This window comes from Canis lupus, chromosome 6 (assembly GCF_048164855.1).
Source record: "Canis lupus baileyi chromosome 6, mCanLup2.hap1, whole genome shotgun sequence".
In the NCBI taxonomy this organism is placed as follows: Eukaryota; Metazoa; Chordata; class Mammalia; order Carnivora; family Canidae; genus Canis; species Canis lupus.
Genome location: NC_132843.1, coordinates 62,925,676 through 62,938,930, shown reverse-complemented (window position 1 = coordinate 62,938,930; position 13,255 = coordinate 62,925,676). Strand labels below are relative to the sequence as shown.

Genomic DNA, 13,255 nt, shown 5'->3' with positions numbered 1-13,255 from the left:
AAAAATTAATAGTGATGTTTTTGAAACTTATTGTTATGATTAGTTCAATGCATACAGTATCACAATTATTTATACATTCTCTTATTGATGACCATCTAAATTATTTCCCATTATTTTTTGCAATCACAAGCAAAATTGCAATAAACATTGTTGTATGTAATTTTGTGTGCATATAAGAGAGTTTCTCCAGGTACATTTCTAAAAATGAGCCTATAAGATTGTACCATTCATACATTTCAAGCTTTATTAGATATTGTCAAATTGTTCTCCAAAGTAGTTAGACCAACTTACATACCAAATTATTGTGTAAAAGTTTCATTTCCCCCTATATTCTTATGAATTACACTTTGCCTTATCAGGTTTACTTTTATATTTTGTGAACCCAGTTGAAAATCATTATCAGTTTAATTATATATCATTTAGTAAGATTGAAAATATTTCATATGTACATTGACCAGATAAATTTCCTCTTTAGTAAATTTTCTGCCTATTCATATATATTAACATTTACATTTTATTTATTTATTTATTTATTTATTTATTTATTTATTTAGCATGCATGAGTGTGGGGGTGGGGAGGGACTCAAGCAGCTCTATACCCAGCATGGAGCCCATTGTGGAGCCAATATCATGACTCTAAGATCATGATCTGAGCCAGTCAGTCACTTAACTGACTGGGCCACCCAGGTGCCTTTAAATTTTATTTTATTTATTTGTATTTATTTAAACCCTCTATGTATTATTAGTTCCAGAGGTAGAGTTTAGTGATTCATCAGTTGCAGATAACACCCAGTGCTCATGACATCAAGTGTCCTCCTTAATGCCCATCACCCAGTTACCTCATCACCCACCCTTCTCCCCTCCAGCAACCCTCAGTTTGGTTCCTATGGTTAAGAGTCTGTAATGGTATGTTTCCCCATCTGATTTCATCTTATTTTATTTTTTCTCTCCTTTCCCTATGATCTTCTATTTTGTTTCTTAAATTCCACATATGAATATCATCATGTACTTGTCTTTCTCTGACTTATTTTGCTCAGCATTTTACTCTTTAGCTCTATCCATGTCCCTACAAATGACAAGATTTCATTCTTTTTATGGCTAAGTAATATTTCATAGTATGTAAGTGTGTGTGTGTATATATATATATATAATGTGTGTGCGTATATAATGTGTGTATGTGTGTGTATGTATGTGTATATATATATGTATATACACACATACATAGCACCTCTTCTTTATCCATTCATCAGTTGATGAGCATTTGGGCTCTTCCGTAACTTGACTATCGTTGATAATGCTGCTATAAACATAGAAGTGCATGTATCCTTTTGAATAGTATTGTATTCTTTGGGTAAATACACAGTAGTGCAATTACTGGATCATAGGGTAGTTCTATTTTTAACTTTTTGAGGAACCTCTATACTGTATACCAGTTTGCATTCCCGCCAACAGTGCATGAGTGTTCCTTTCTCTCCACGTCCTTGCCAATACCTGTTGTTTCTTATGTTGTTAATTTTAGCCATTCTGACAGGTGTGAGGTGAAATCTCATTGTAGTTTTGATTTGCATTTCCTTGATGGTAAGTGATGTTGAGCATCTTTTCATGTGTCTGTTCGCCATCTGTATGTCTTCTTTGGAGAAATATCTGCTCATGTCTTCTGCCTGTCTTTTAATTGAATTTTTTGTTTTGGGGATGTTGAGTTTTATAAGCTCTTTATATATTTTGGATACTAACCCTTTATTGGATATGTCATTTGCAAACATCTTCTTCCACTCCATAGGCTGCCTTTTAGTTTTATTATGGTTGTGCATTTTTTGTCTTGTTGAGAAAACTTTCTGTACTCAGATGTCATAAATATAGTTCTTTTTTTTAAAGATTGTATTTATTTATTCTTGAGAGACACAGACTGAAAGAGAGAGAGAGGCAGAGACACAGGCAAAGGGAGAAGCGGGCTCCATGCGGGGAGCCCGATGTGGGACTCAATCTCAGGACTCGATCCTGGGACTCCTGAATCACGCCCTGGGCCGAAGGGCATGCCCTTCGATGCCCTAAACTGCTGAGCCATCCAGGGATTCCCCCATAAATATATTTCTTATATTTTATTCTAAGGTTTGAAAGTTTTTCTTTTTGTGTTTAGCCCCTTAATCCCTCTGGAATCTACTTTGTGTGTGATGTAAAATAGATATCTAATTTTATCTTTTTCTAAATAGAAAGCCAATTGTCCTGGCACAAGTTAATTTTTTTTAAGATTTTATTTATTTATTAATGAAAGACACAGAGAGAGAGGCAGAGACATAGGTAGAGGGAGAAGCAGGCTCCCTGTGGGGAGCCTGATGTGGGACCTGATTCCAGGACCTGAGCCAAAGGCAGATGCTCAACCACTGAGCCACCCAGATGCCCCTGGCACAAATTACTAAATAATCTTTTTGTTCTCAATGATTTGTGATGCTAGCATGTCATCTGCCAAGTTCCTATGTAGACATGGGTTTATTTCTGGGCCCTTTGTCCTATTTAATTGGTCCCATTTTTTCTCTGCACCATTGCTGCACCCTTTTAATGGCTGTGGGTTTATAGTGAGTTTAATATCTACTAGGGGTGGGATTCCTGGGTGGCTCAGCGGTTGAGCATCTGCCTTGGGCTCAGGGCATGATCCCGGGTCCAGGGATAGAATCCTGCATCGGGCTCCCTGCATGGAGCTTGCTTCTCCCTCTGCCTGTGTCTCTGCCTCTCTCTCTCTGTGTGTCTCTTATGAATAAATAAATAAAATCTTTAAAAACAAATCTGGTGGAGGTAATATCCTTCCTCATTCTCCTTCCAAATTATCTCGGCTCTTCTTTGCCCTTTGCATTTTCCTGTCAAGTATTTAAAGCAGCTTGTCAAGTTAAAGAGTGGGAAATTCCATGCAATAAGAAGAAGTAGAATAAGGTAAGGGGAATTGAGAATGCAGGGGGGATTCTATGGTATTAAACAGGGTGATAGTGATAGGTCTCACTGAAAAGTAAGACTTGAGGAAAGACTTATAGGAGATAAAAAGAAATTAGGCAGTTTCCTGGGGAAGAGTCTTGCGATCAGAAGGAATAGTTAGTGCCGAAGTTCTGAGCCAGATGTGTTTGAGGAAGAACAAGGAGGCCAGTGAAATTGAAGCAGAGAACAAGGGGAGTAGCGCTAGGAGTTGAGGCCTTATGGGAACCACAGATGCTCCTGGGGAGTGCCTCTGGGGACCAGTGAGCCGCTGTAAGCATATTGGCTTATGTTCTGTGTAAGATGGGAAGCCATTGCAGGGTTTTGAGCGGAGTTGTGACATAGTTTGGCTTAAAACTTAAAAGAATCACTTGGGGGATGCTTGGGTGACTCAGCAGTTTGGCACCTGCCTTTGGCCTAGTGCGTGATCCTGGGGTCCTGGGATCGAGTCCCACATCGGGCTCCCTGCATGGAGCCTGCTTCTCCCTCTGCCTGTGTCTCTGCCCCTCTCTCTCTCTCTCTCTGGATCTCTCATGAATAAATAAATAAAATCTTAAAAAAATAAAATAAAAGAATCACTTGGGCTTCTGAAAGTAAGGAGGAAGTCCAGAAGCAGGAGAACAGTAATGGGGCTCTGGCAAAAATCCAGCAGGGAAATGTGGTGGCTTAGGCCCAGCTGGTAGCAGTGTCGGCATGAGAAGTAGCTGGATTCTGGTTATAGTTTATAGGTAGGGCCAATAAGACCTCTTGGTGGATTGGGTGTTGGGATGTGAAGAAAGAGAGGCGTCAGGATGGCTCCTAGGGTTTTGGCATGGGCAACTGGACTAAACAATTAGTATTAACTGGTTAGGATTGTGGGAGGAGCAGTTTTAGTGAAAGATCAAAACTCAGTTTTGGGCATGCTGAGTTTGAGATGCCTATTAGACATCTGAGAGGAGATGAGGGGAGAGGTTCAGGGTGGGGATATAGATTTTGGGAGTCATCAGTATGCATCTGGTATTTAAAATGTGGAGACCAGATGAGATCATCTAGGATGTGAGTATAAAGAGCAGTGGTCCAAGACTAAGCTCCTGGCTAAGAAACATACACAAGGGACCTTTTTCGAGTGATGAAAATGTTCCCAAACTGGATTGTAGTAGTGTGGTTGTGTAACTTTAAATTTACCCCCAAAATCACTGAATTGAATGCTTAAAACATGTGAAGTTTATGGCATATAAATCATGTCTCAATTTAACAGCATTAGCTATTTAAAAATACATTTAAAAAAGGTGTCAAACAGATGAGGAGGAACTAGTAAAGGATATTTGAGAAGTGGCCAGGATTAAGGGGGAAAAAAATGAGGAATCCTGGAATTCCAGCACACAACTCAGTATAATCTTCATCTTGTGAGTCCTTTGTGCTTTTCCTAGCTAAAGTTGGGTAAAAGAAATTAAAAATCATGTAATTTGCATTTGCTTAAATATGTTCTCAATCCAGGTTGACAATCTTGTTCTGGAAGCTTTTCTTGGAGCAAGTGAAAAACTTTGAAGCTTTTCTAGACAGATTTACCTCAGACTAAAGAAAAAAAGACGGATTAATATTGGATAAAAGTGGTAGTGAGAAGGAGAAGAAGTGACTTCACACAGAAGCATCTTTGCTAAGATGCTTTCCACAGGTGTGGAAGTAACAATGGAGGGTAGAGTGATCCAGGTCTGAGTCCTAGAGTCCTGGGCATCCTCTGTGGTGGTAGGAAGGTGGATTTGTAAGTAGACAGTGAAGTTGACGACAGTTTAAAATGACATTAAACAAATGTATACGATTCCATGGCAATGACTTTTCCTGCTTTTGTATAGAGACTACGACATGTAGCTCATGCTTTGTGCCTTTGGGAACTGATAGGATAAGAGGCACCGGGCAGATGCCTATCTTTTTTCTAATATAAGGGCTTGGGGAGCATTATGCAAAGCAGCACAGGGTTTTAGGAAGCGCTCCAACGGAAGCCTCCACTTTAAAGGGTGCGGTATGTTGCAAGATGCATGAAGTCACTTCTTAGAAGTATACTTAATAAGGGAGGATTAAAGAGAAGCAAATACAATTCTCAGGATCAGAATAACCTGTGAGCCAGCACATATTTTAATTGTTCTTTTTTGCTCCATGCCTAGAAATTATGTAAAAATCTGAGGCCCAGACAACGAAACTCAAAAATGAACTCAATATGTTTGAATAGAAAATGTAACTGGTGAGGAAGCAACCATGTCATAGGTGGCAAAGTAATTAGAAAAATTCACTCCGACCTTCTCTCCCTTTTACTAGGTAATGTGAATATGTTTCTTGAGGATGAACATAAAGGAGATCTAGAAAATAAAGACCTAGAGCAGTATCTGGATAAAATTCCTATGTTTTAATGGATTGGTATTGGGAGCATTTCACCTTTACTGCCACACTAGCACGAAAGTATTATTTATTTTAACACATCTCATCCAGGAACCTCGAAACTTATTAGTTAGGGGTGGATTATTTTGGTTGGAAAAACAGGTATGGTTTTTTCTAGTAAACACTAGTTTATTAGAAATCACTACAAAATCCAGAATCCTTATAGAATTAACTTGAATGTATTGCCATTTCATTTTATCTGAAGAGGACCTGCCACCACAGAGGACTAAGAGAGGTCTATCGGTCTCTCAGGCAGGGTTTGTCTGCATGGGGGAGTGGGCAGGAAAAGGAGTGGAGGGTTTAAAATGCTTGGAGGTGTTTCTGGTAGGGGGTGGTAGGTCAAGAGAGGGGGTTCCTTTTGAAGAGTGGCGATTTATTCCTATTCTTGCCATCTGGGGAGGGACAATTGCAGAGTGGCAGCACAGGAACCATCCCAAAGAAGGGGCTGCTTTATTTCCTAGAGGATAGTCCTGCTGGGGGCACCCACCTCATAAATCAATTTTTCTTCTCCGCCAGGCCCTAGGGACAACAGACCGGCTGCCCCTGACTCGGGTTGCCTGAGACAGTCCCTGGGGTCAGGCAACATGGAGTGGCTTGGCAGATGGGGGCAGTTGTTTGCTCATCCATCCATTTAAAATGTGTTACCGAGTGCCATCTCTGTGCCAAGAACAGTATTAGGAGCTACAATATAGTAATGAGCCAAGTAGACATGGCTCTTGCCTCCATTACTTTAGTAAATTAATATATCATTAGAACTTGTGCTAAATACCAGAAAGGAAAGGCACAGGAGTCTGTCACAGAGCAAATGGGGTGGGGGAGGGCAGGGCAGGAACCCAGGAAATAGGGTGGCTAGGGGCCTAAAGGGGAAGAAAAAAGGCACAGCGAAGTGGCCTTGTGGCCAGGCAGGCAGTTATGGGGTGTTGCCCAATTTCCCGAGAGTGTCGAGGCATGCCCTGAAGGAGCAAGAGTCTAAGAGGAAGGGCCACTTTGAGACTGGAAGCTTGCCTGGTCCTTTGCAGGAGGAGCATGGGGTGGGGTGAGGGGTGGGCTGCAGGTCTGCACAACACAGCTTACATATAAATGCATGGGGGAGGAAGGGGTGCTGGTGTTCCTGTAGCCTTGGGGATGTTCATACCCATCCCCAAACCCATCCCCCAGGGGGAAGGAGGGTTAGCTTTTTCTTTTTTTTGCATGCAAAAATAGTTGCATACTTATTTGAAAACAAAAGCAAAACCCCAAACCTTCAAAAACAATTATATAAATGTGCATAAGACAAGAAATGATTAAGATGTTTGAGTACCCATTAATACGGTTTCAAGGATTAACCGTTGTTAACTGACTTAATCCTCATGCTAGTGCCACATATACTACTTTCCCTTCCCCCAAAATTGGGCATGGAAGGCAGAGAGAAAGTAATCTGCCCAATACAGAGGTAAAGTGGGAGTTGATATTGGAGCTCAGGCAGTTATGTCCATTCTTGTCTCAAAATAGGGAATATGTTAAAAAATATAGATTTCTGGGCCTTACCCCAGTGCTTCTGAACCTGGATTTTTAGAGGTGGGTCCCAGGAATCTGCATTTTTAACTTGATCCCTACTAGTTTTTTCTATGTATTCTGCAGATCAGCACTGGGGAATAGAGGATAGTAGGAATAGTTTAAAAACACCTTTTTAGCAAGGGGAATAAACACTTATAATTGAATAACTGGCTATTAAGGAAATTCAGAGGTCATCTAGAAAGTATTGTAGATATACATAGGCTGTGTATGTGTGTTGCATGTAAACTATACACATACATGTGAATATTCATGTACATGTAAAAAATATCCAGAATCAGAAAAAAAAATCCTGAAGACGGAGTTGATCTGAGATGCTACAAAGCCACCTGTAGCCAGAGAGATGGGCGGTCAGAGTTGAAATGTGTACCATTATCAGTTGAGATATTTATAACTAATTGTGTAATAAATTTAGTTTATTAGTTTGCTTAGATTGTGATTTAAGAAAGAAAAAAACACATCGCTAATATGTTTGTTTCTCCTAAAGTCACAATTGAAGAATGCCACTCAGGGTCAGAAGAAATTCCTACTCCATTTGGGGTCTGTGATGGGGCCTGGCAAGGACACTTGGCAGGCACCCCTGTAGACCTGCACGGCAAGAGTTTTAGCATGGTAGGGGAGATGCAAAGATTACTTTGTGTTCCCTTACAGGGGATCCAGGATCTTACACTCAATTTTACACATTAAAAAAAAAATCCATTTCATTGATGCACTTCACATGGGTTCCAGAGGCAAGGATTTAAAGTCCGGATAGAAATGAGTCCCAGTGTCTCTCTCCCTGCTTGATGCTGGGTAGAATACAGATACACTCAGATTCCTGGCTTCTCACTTTCCGTGACTCCTCCTGAAGCACTGTTCTTCAGTTGGCCAATTTACACTTATCATTAAAACAACTTATTACTGGCTTCATGGTTCTTGTGAGGCAGTTTTTTTTTTTTTTTTTGTAAAGCCAGGAGAAATGGACAATAACTTGCAATCATTTATTTAAGGGGAAGGAATTAAAAGTTAATGAACAAGAAAGAGCCCAAAAGGAGGACATCTTCTGTATTCATGACTGTTTTACTTTTTGTCCCTCATTTTAACTCTGCTTGGTTTTATTTTTGGAATGAGCTTCTAGAATTTTCTTAACACTGTCTTTTTTACTTTAATTCTGCCCCCACCCCCCCGCAGCTTCAACCTTCCTTCCTAATTTTGACTGTTATTTTTTATTTATGCCTTCAGATTGCAAAACTCAGTGGGGATGTTTTCTTCTATTTTTTGGATATTGTGCTGTGCTTTCTTCTATGTCTTATATTTTCTTATTTTTCACCATTTGTCTCAAATTCCATTGATACCTCAGGCCACTGACTACTCTCACCTGTTCTTTTTCACCTTTTGAATTTCCACATGAGATTTCATGACCCATTCCTCCCTTCTCCACAGGCGGTTGTGACAGAACAGAGTTTTTCATCAGGGACTTGGAAGAACGGATCTGTGCTGAGTGGTGGCTCTCCTGATGGGCAGTGGCCCTCTGGTTCAGTTCTCTAAAATGCAGGGGGAGGCCATAGTTTTTCCCATATTTGCTTGACAGACTAATTAAAATGACAAAGATTAAATAGCTTTCCCAAGAACAAACAGTGAGTCAACGATAAGTATTTCGCCAACTACCTATCCATTAGAAGTTGGTCCATTGACAATATTCTTCTTGTATAATAAATCTCAAACATAATAAATACTCTTCTAAACACAAATGACATCTGTGTGTAGACCCCAATACAGGCTCGTAGGAGGATTCCTTGTTTCTCTGCCCTCCAGGCCCCCAGAAGCAACTTCTTTTTTCTCACCAGGCTCAGATGCTGAGCCCACTCTCCATTCTAAGCTGAGAACCTGTGATCTACTTTCTCTTCCCCTTTAATAAAAGTGTATCAGACATGAGTGTTTCCCAAAGATTACTGAGCACTTAATTTGTTCATGCACGCTTTGCAGATGGTCTGTGTTATCTCCAATTTATACATGTTTAATACCATATGTTTAAAGCCAGTAGCAAGCCCTGGAATGATATCTCTTGGTTCTCCCCATTCAGTCTTCTAAAATCCCATAGAATATGCCTCTGGGCTCACGTGTTCCTAGTTTAGATGTCTTGGCTGTTCTGATGGTGCAATCAGTGTGATTGTATCTGGATACTGGATATTTCTTTGTGGCCAGACAGGAACATTGCCTGTGGAATGGTCAGGTCTGCTCTCCACCATCCCTGGCTAGTTCACTGCTATAAACATTTTGCCCTTTCACTCCAAGAAGTTTCACGAAGAACGGTCCCTTCTCTGTTCACGATGTAGATCTATTTCTGCCACATGTCAGCTGAGGTTGTTTTATAAACTTAAAAATAGCCTCCACTTTTTATTCTCATTCTTCTGTTACTCCAGTCCTCTATTCTGTGTATTGTCTTTCCCCTCTCTTTAGCAAGTTATTGTATTCGCTGAAATGATACAGAAGTCCCAGGATGGGAGGTGGTGAGGAAGTGAGATGATAAATTAGAAACACAGCAGCAGAACAGAGGGAGGTGAGGACAGTGCTTTCCTCTAATTAAAAAAACAAAACTCTTTCAAGTGTTCAAAACTGATCAGATGGCCATACTTATTGCTCATTATAATGGTACAAATATTAAAGCAAAGCACCATGTGCTTTACATGTATTAAATCCTATATTGAAAGCATATCCTTCACTATTTTTTTTTACCTCCATTTTATAGGTGAGAAAACTGAGGTTAGAGAATTTATATGGCTTGTCCAGGGCCACACAGCCAATAGAAGATGCAGAAGGTTTCAGACCCACATGAAGATGGCCCTCAAGCCCATACTATGCCACTTCTCAGCATTCAGATGTGGTCTGAGAGGTCCAATGGGAAGAACTTGTTGCTATAAATGAAAACATATATAATAAATGCACAAAATCTATATAACCATGTAAATAAATGTACATGGAACCACACAGATGGCTTTAATTAGTATCCTTCTTCTGCATTCAAATCAATTTTTTACTGTTTCTTTTCTCCTTTTGTTAGTTTTCAAATATCTTGAGTCACTGTTAAAGTGAACATTTTTCCTGCTCTGGAAGGTCATTTCAAGGTCTTCTACATGATAGGCATGTTGTGACAAGTCAAAAGCTTTTATTCTGGTGTTACCAGGTAGTTCCCAGTTCATCATTTCCAAGATCAAAGTGTAAAAAAATTACCATTTCAATCCAAATGTATTCAAGGTTTATCATGTTACTGGATTTGTACAGTACATTGATTCAGAGGTTGAACTTTGGCATTTCATAAATTGCTTTCAATTCCTTCTCTGCCATTTTCTAGTTCTGGGACCATAGCTGTCTGTGTTCTAAACTGTTTTCCCATCTGTAAAATGGTATAACAATGGTACTTAGTAGAGTTATTAGGATTAAACGAGCTAAAGCTGAAAAGCACTTAGTACAATCCTTGATACAGTAAGTGCCCAATACATGTTAGCTGTTACTATCAAAAGTAAACCGCTAATCTTACACTTTCCTCTATTATACAGTGGGGGAATAAGAAATAGCTGAATGAATTGTGTGATATTAATTTAGATTTTTTTTTGGGACAATGTTCTGTTCCATAAATCCTGAAAGGTAATAGAAGTATCTTTTCTGAATGGAGCCTTCTGAATTAGGACATTGAAAATATCAACAAATGCCTGTCAGGTAGATTCAATTCCTTTTGTTTTCACTTTTATTTCTTTTTTCTTATATTTTTGTATTTTTCCCCAGTTATTGACATATAATTGACAGTATATAAACTTGTGTTATTTAAGTATACATCATGATTTCTTTGTAGCCGTATATTCACTTTCTTTGTTTTTTTTTTTTTCAGCTTTATGGAGGTATCATTGACAAAATTGTAAGAGAAGCTGCACATTGTGATGACTTGATATATGTATGTATTTTGAAATGATTACTATAATAAGGTTAATTAACACATCTGTCACTTCACGTGGTTACCTGTTTTGTGTGTATGTGGTGAGAATGCTTACATAAGATCTGTTCTTTTAGCAACTTTCAAGTATACAATATAGAGTTATCAACTAAAGTCACTATGCTGTACACTAGGTCTTCAATACTTAGAACTGAAGATTTGTATCCTTTTACCAACATCTCCCCATTCTCCTACCCTCTAGCCCCTGGTAACCACCATTCTAGTCTCTATGAGTTCAACTTTTTTTTTTTTTTTTTTTTTTTAGCTTTCTTATATCAGTGAGATCATACAGTGTCTGTCTTCATCTGCCTTATTTCACTTGGCATAATGCCTTCTAGTTTCGTCCATATAAAGGGCAGGATTTCCTACCTTCTTACGAATGAATAATATTCAATTGTATCCAATCTTATGGATAATGATATTCCATTCCATTCCATTTCTTTAGCCATCTGTCAGTGGACACTCATATTGTTTGTTGGTCTTGGCTATTGTGAGTAATGCTGCAATGAATATGGGGTGCACATAGCACTTTGAGATCCTGATTTCATTTGGGTAGATACCCAGAAGTGGGGTTGCTGGATAATATGGTAATTTTATTTTATGTTTTTTGAGGAGCCTCCATACTGTTTTCCATAGTGGCTGCACCAACTTACATTCCCATCAACAGTGTGCTTTCTGGGTAAGGGGGTAGTAGGAGTGCTGCCACGTATTTTGATGTGGATAGGAGAGGATTTCTCCTCTCAAGTTTTAACTCTGACTGAGCACTGCTCTTTCTCTTCAGAGTTTAGGGTAACATGAAGAGAAACGTTATTCTCTATTCTGGATAGTTTTTTGGGAAATATTTTCAGGCTTGTTTCTATGTTTCAGAACCAGCCACAAAGTTTGTCTTTCCATTCTGACAAACCAGCAGACGTCATCTCCAACGTCATCTCTAAACAGGGACCTGGGGAACAATTTTGGTGAACAGCTAAACCCCAAATATGCATGAGAGGCATGTGGAAACATGCATGAAACTTTCAGGATGCTATAGGAGGAACTTAAAACACAAGACTTGGATATCTAATGCAATCAGAAAGCTGTGCCTTAAGCAGAAAAAAGAAATCTCTGCTTTCAAGTGAATTGATTGACGGGTGCCTGGCTGGCTGGCTCATTCTGTGGAGTGTGTGACTCTTGATCTCAGGGTTGTAGGTTTGAGCTGTTTTAGGTATAGAGATTGCTTTATTTATCTGAGAGAGAGAGAGAGTCAGTGAGAGAGAAAGAGAGAGAGAGAGCATGAGCAGGGGAAACAGCAGTGGGAGAGGGAGAAGCAGACTCCCCGCTGAGCAGGGAGCCTGATGTGAGACTTGATCCTTGGACCTGAGATCGTGACCTGAGCCTAGGGCTGATGCCTAACTGACTGAGCCACCCAGATGCCCCTGAAAATAAAATCTTAAAATAAAATAAATAAGTTGCACTGATTGTTTTCAGTGTTCTGTTAATTTTACCATCCCTTATGTCATCTCTAAATTCTGGCAGTCTGATAATCTGAAAACAGTCGCTCTAGGAATATTTGTGTCTGGTAAGAGATCATAAGGTCCTTGGAAGTATCAGGAACTGTTCTTCTTTTGAGCTATTTATTAAGGGAAAATGGGCAAAAGTACCCTGTAAACTGTAGAGTTATAAATAATCCTTAAAATAAACTATATAAGCATCTTAGCCTTAAAGGAATGATTAAACTTATTGTGAATGGTCTTAAGAAGCATGCACCAGCCTAATGGGGGAGCAATGGTAGTGTGGCAGAGGTAAGAGCATTCTAATCACCAGTGATGTTTTGGGGGAGCAGTGGGCTTTCTTGGAAACTAGTGGGATTCTAGTCACTGGTTATGCTCTCATGTGACTTATGCATCTACCAGTGACAGGTGTTATAGAAAGCCTTGACAAGATCAATGACTTTTTCACTCGTCTTACAGGTGTATGGTGGGCTACCTGGATAGCCCAGTGGTTGAGCATCTGCCTTCGACTCAGGGTGTGATCCTGGAGTCCTGGGATGGAGTCCCACATCAGGCTGCCTGCGGGGAGCCTGCATCTCTCTCTGCCTCTCTCCATGTGTCTCTCATGAATAAGTAAATAAAGTCTTTAAAAACAACAACAAGTGTATGGTGGAGTTTTTCAGAAGTTACATGATTTGTGATTTCACAAGTGATTAAATGCAGACATATATATAAAAATCCAGATATCTCCCATTAAATAATGTGATAAAGAGATTTATACAAATGTAAAATGATGCCATTCTTGTAACTAATTTTTGCTTTGCAAAATTGTAATGTTTCATAAAAATGTTTTCTGAATTAACATGTACTATATAATTTATTACTGTTGTTT

General features: G+C 39.4%; 1 long non-coding RNA gene across 1 annotated transcript in view; it reads left to right on the top strand.

The window, feature by feature from the left end:
- Positions 1 to 13,014, top strand: part of LOC140635761 (uncharacterized) — a 54,463-nt gene extending 41,449 nt beyond the window's left edge. The window contains exons 3-4 of the long non-coding RNA XR_012033099.1: positions 10,793 to 10,855; positions 12,844 to 13,014. This is a non-coding gene — a long non-coding RNA (uncharacterized lncRNA). The remainder of the gene's footprint in view (positions 1 to 10,792; positions 10,856 to 12,843) is intronic.
- The last annotated feature ends 241 nt before the right edge of the window (positions 13,015 to 13,255 follow it).